Genomic DNA, 5,973 nt, shown 5'->3' on the forward strand with positions numbered 1-5,973 from the left:
CTTTAAGAAACACCAAGGATGATTCATAGGACACTGAAGGATCTGATGACCTCACCTGGTCCACTCCAAATGAATAAGAGCAATTCACCCTTTTCTTTCAGCTCCCTAGAGATAAAGATCCACAACGACTCTTGTTTTCTCCCTGTACTGATCATACCGCTCAGGTATCTGGAAGTGTTTCTCTAAGTCTTTCTTATCAAAACCACTTTTATTAGTTTATCATTTAAACCTCCAGCTAAGTCTGATAGCATCCAATGATGGCTGTCTCCTGAATATTGGGATTCTTTAGCTAAAACTATCTCTAGCATTTTCTCATTTTGATGCTTCTCCATCCCAATACAATTATTCAGTTTGTAGATTGCCTGAACTGTTTCTCCTCTCTCTGTCTTTCTTGCTGCCCTCCCACTTCTTTATCAGATAGGAGAGAAGAGTAAATAAAATTTCCACTGGTCAGTTTTTTTTTCTTGGCCAGTCCTATAGTGGAAATGTACCCAAATTCTACCTTTCTGATATTGAAGTGATAGCTATCACCATAAATCTACATCTCTCTTTTTTATTTATAACACAGGCCTTGGATAGTTTCTTTAAAAAATAAATAAATAAAATAAATAAAAAATAAAATGCAAACCACGGTAGCAAACTGCTGACAAAAGTGATCTTTTAAAGATGCCTCAGAAGAAATGACAACTATTCCCGAAAGAGCTGCTGTCATATATGCCTCTTTCAAGGTTAAACTTGGCTGTTTGCAATGTTTTGTTTACAAAATTTTGATTGCAAGTAACAGAAATGTCCTATGGCTAGCAGAAACCATATTAGAAAAAGAAAAAAGGGGCAAGAGAGAAGTTGTTAATGAAGGATGCTGGAGGTATTTTGCGGCATCAAAGGAAGAGTTGACAACTAAAATTTAGAAAGGGAAGAAAACGGGACAAGTTTTCATTATTCAGCAGCAGCTTGGGAATTTTTCCTCCAGAGCACAGCCACTAACATCACTTTGGTCCCGGTCTCCTCCTACTTTGTTCCTTTCTATTTCGAATTTCAGATGCCATATGAATTTGGGGAGGACACAAACATTTCGCCTACTTGGCAGGGAACTCTTAAGACAACACAGCCATCCCTTTATATGCCCTCATCCTTTTAGGGAAGGCCATGATCTTCGATGTGGCCAACCCTGAAGGAGCTGACGGCTGGAGGCCATCTGCTGAGCTCACTCCTCAGAGCTAAGCAGCAAGTCCTTCCCTAAAGTAGAATGGCACATCTCTGTGTCTGTCAGAATCCGCGTCTTGCTCTGTTTGGACTCATGCCTCTACAGACTTTCAGGGACTGGCTCATTCAGTGGGCCACTCTTTTGGAGGGAGAACTCAGAGGAGGGGATTAGTGGGATGAGTCACAGCCTCTACCATTGCAGTTGACCTCAAGGCTGCAAGTGATACTCATGCCTCCCCTCCTCCATGACCCATTGTGGATTCACCTCAACCTCAGCTCCTATGTCTGCTGGCTCTGGTATCTTAGCTGAGATGATTCAGACCCTCACCGCTAGAGCCTAGCATGAAGGAAGTTGATTAGAGAGAGCTCTCGGCATCAACATCTGGTGAGGAAGTGAAGGCAGCACGATTGGACAGAGGGAGAAGTTGTGATACAGTCACAACGAGATCTCAGCTAACTGCTGGGGAGCTCTGAAGCTGGGCTCACCCTTCAAAGCTGTCTGTAAATGGGGTGAGAGGGCCGGGCCTTTTTTGCCCCTGCATCGACATCTCATTGCATGCAGGCTGCCCTGGGTGGGTGCGATGCTCGGTGAGATGGCTTTCTTCAGCAGAGGGCAATTCCCACAAAGGACTGACAGCTGAGGGCTGGTGATTGCAGGATTGTGGCGTGTCAGCCAGCAGTACTCCCAGAAGCTGAGGCAAGTGTCCTTAAGTCTTGAAGGACAGGGATGGGGTGGTGCCAACGCAAGACTAAAACTCAATAGCCAGCCAATAAACAACTCTTCATTCTCCTTTCTTGCCAGTCCCTGGCGATCGCCATTCTACTTTCTGTCTCCAGAAATTTGACTACTCCAGGTCCCTCACATAAGTGGAATCATATACTAGTTGTCTTTTTGAGACTTGCTTCTTCCGCTTAGCATAATGTCCTAAAGTTTCATCCACGTTGTAGCATGTGTCAAAATTTCCTTCCTTTGTAAGGCTAAATAATACTCCACTGTGTGTACATATCATTTTGTTTATCCACTCATCCATCAACAGACACTTGGTTTGCTTCCTATTTGGCTATTGTGAATAACGCTGCTTTGAACACGAATATACAAATGTTTCTTCAGAATCTTACTTTTAATTCTTTGGATACAAAGCCAGATCTAGAATGTTTTATCCAAGATGTTTTTATTCAAAATAGGTTTATTTCTCATTGGCTTAATTCCTTTTAGGTCCAGACAGAGGCAAGGATGAAATACCTACTCTCTTCTTAGAGAGCTAACTCTTTTAAATCAAAACATTCTGGTAGGGTCAGGTTGATGGATAGCAAACCTGGCTCATGATTAATTATGAGCTAATACATGCCATCTAAGAGTTTGTTTTTTCCACCAAAAAGAAAGAAACAATCTGTACAGGAAATTCCCCACATGTTGCCTGAACTGCTTCACCTTTTGTTATCCTAACCACCAAGGTTAATTAATCACAAACAGGATCTTGAGAAATAGTCTCTATGATGAAAGAGAATAAAGCTAAGAGGCTGGCAGGGGCCCAGCTCATTACATCATGCTGAAGCTGACGAGCATATCTTCGTAAAGCTGAGGGGAAAGCAGGGGTTGAGAGGGGTTAGGGAGACACTGAGGGGAGAGGTTAAAAAAGATTTTGCCAAGAATCTAATAGGATGTCATTTTGTCCTATTGCTTGGTGGTAGACTTAGGCTTAGCAGTACCTGAGATTTCGAGCAGCAAGAATAAAAAATGAATTCTCTATGAATTTTTTTGGGAAAAAAAAAAAGCCAGGCTTCTTGTCTAGGACCTATAAATTTGGACCAACACATACACTTCGGGGTTTATGTCTTCTATTTCTGTTAGAGTTAAATCTAATCTGCATGACTCAAACTAAAAGTTAAAAGCGGTATCAGATGTCTTTTGAGTTTTTCTTCACCCCAGGTAGCCAGCTAAAATGGGAACATGATCAAAGAAAACTTAAAATTCAGAATTCATTTTCTTAAGGACATTCGCAACTCTGCAACTCACCCACACAGAGCTGTGTGCAAGTGGATAATTGATACTGAACACAGTAATGGAAAAATTGTACACATGCTTCCTAAATAAGCAGAACTATACCACTGTGGTTGGGAAGGAGGCTTAAAAAATAAATAACAGGAAGAACTTCCTACCACAAAAGACTCGTTTTTAATCATCAATTGAAATAATACTAGATGACTATGCTAGATGCTCCTAACCAAGAACGTGTTCTGAAAAGATCAATCAAATGTTTAATGAGCTATAGGATAATGAGATTTGGTAACTTTATCATCTTTGGTAACTTTATGAGAGCAGTTGTATATGATACTGTATACATTCTCGGTTTTGCACAATGAGTCTATACTTTAAATGACTTGCCCGATGTTCATTTCAATGAGAAAAAAGAAATGGGAAAAAAATAAATAAATAAAACAATACAAGACAAAAAACCCAGCACGTCTCTTGACGTTCTTAGTAATTCTCCCATTAAACGCTGGCCAAGACATGGACAAATTTAAAATTCCCTTTCCCTTGTTCCCTGTAGCAAAGATGAAATTGTCTATAAGTTTTAAAAGAAGAAAGAAGCTTCACTAGTAAACATGAGAAGTACCAAAAGCAAGAAAAGAAAAAGCCAAGTTGAAAAGTATAGGTTTCTGAGTTTCTGATCCTACAAAAGCTTGCTAGCTTACTGAGATAGCTGGTTCCGGTCTGACCCCCTGTTCAAATAATTTCCTCATTTAATTTCTTCTGCTCTTTCTCCTCTGGCTTTTATATTTACACCCATCCAGAAGATGGTCCCACTCACTCAGAACCTCAAGGGAAAAGTGAGTGGAAGGTAAGTAAGGTTGGTGGCCTCGACCTGTGTGAACAATGAATTCTTCACTCCTCTCCAGGTGGCTTCCACATAGAAAGCCTTCCGCATTCCTCGGAAATGGTCTGGCGTTCATTTATTAGAGTAACAGTTTGTGGTCATACCTAATTTGGAATATCTGTCACACAAGGATCTAAGAGCTCTTATAACCCAATTTAAGTCCTAGAGACTTAATCTTAGCCTTAAAGCCAAATTCCATTTGTGTGAAAAGTAGTTTTGATCACAAAAGTTGCAGCTATCCTTGATATGTAATTTTTACCTTTCACTTTCAGATTCAAAATGTCCCATAGTTGAATCCATCCTGATCTGTTTTTAGACATCTCAAAGAAGCCCAGTTACCATAATAACCAGTGTTAACTTAAGGGCAAGAACTTTCTGAAAATTTTGTTACTACATGTTGACATAAATGACCAATACAGTGGATGAGTTTAGGTTAACACAGACTAATTTGCTTTCATGGTGAATTAAAATAGAGTGAAAAGGCAGAAGCGACTAATGAAAAGCTCATTTGTGTATCATTCATCCTATTTCAATGTTTGCCATGGCCACACCCAAGCCATCCTATATAAACTACATCCTAGCCCTCCACCTCAATTTTTAAAAGCAGTCCAGAGTCTGCTAATGATATCACAGTAAATGATATCACAGTGAGACAACCAGAACCTTCAGAAACTTTTCTTTGATATTTAATAAAAATCCTCAGTGCCATTAGAAGTAATTGATCACCACTGTGATGGTTAATTTCATATATCAACTTAACTGGGCTAAGGATGCCCAGCTGGTAAAACATTGTTTCCGGAATAGATTAATTAGCATTTGAATTAGTAGAATGGTAAAGAAGATCGCCCTCACCAATGCAGGTGAGCAGCTCTCATCCACCGAGAGCCTGAATAGAACAAAAAGGCAGAAGGTACATTTGCTTTTTCTGCTCGAGCTGGGACATTCATCTTTTCCAGCCCTTGGACATCACTGCTCCTGGTTCTCAGGCCTTCAGACTTGGAACTGGACACACCCCAGAAGCTCCCCAACTAATGGGCCTTTGGACTTGGACTGAATTTCACCATAAGCTTTACTGGTTCTTCACCTTGCAGACAGCAGATCGTGGAATTTCTCGGCCTCCATAATCCCGTGAGCAAATTCCTATAATAAATCTCCTTTTATCTATTTGTCCTATCGGTTCTGTTTATCTGGAGAACTCTAATACAACCACCTTCAGTAAAATAACACAGGGTACAAATGAACAGGACAAACAGAGACGCATGGACATGGACAATAGACTAGTGGTTACCAAAGGGGAGGGGGCGGGAGGAGAGAGGTAGATGGGGTAGAAGGGGTCAAATATGTGGTGACAGAAAGAAATTTAACTATGAGAGGTGTACACACAATGTAAATATATATACCTTACTGTTAAAATGTATAGCTGAAACTTATTGGATTTCGTTAACCAATGTCACCATAAAAAAATTTAAAAATTAAAAAAAATAACACAGGGTATGTTATTACTTATCTCAGGTTAAATTAGTCACTCACTTTTTCTTTGTGAGCTCTATTTACCAAGCGTTTAACCATATTTAGTGATTCTCTGGACTACATGCTAGTTTGGGTGTCATATATTGACTCATAATTAGAAAGTAGCAAATTCAATGGTGGCTAGTCCATTCCTTTGCTTCAGGTCCTCTGAACCAGCCTAGTTAGCTCCAAAAGAAACAGTCAGCGTCTGGCCTAGGCTCAGATCATCTCCATTTCATGTTACTCTTCTGCCCCCACCCCCAAACTACCTTATAATTATTCAGCAACTCACCTACACCTGAAACCCTTAATTTAGCCCAAGAATTTCCCTAGTCTCACTCGAAATCCTCCAAATCTCATAAAACCCCTTGAGTTTACACAA

This window comes from Pteropus alecto, unplaced genomic scaffold, assembly GCF_000325575.1.
Source record: "Pteropus alecto unplaced genomic scaffold, ASM32557v1 scaffold113, whole genome shotgun sequence".
Taxonomy (NCBI): domain Eukaryota; kingdom Metazoa; phylum Chordata; class Mammalia; order Chiroptera; family Pteropodidae; genus Pteropus; species Pteropus alecto.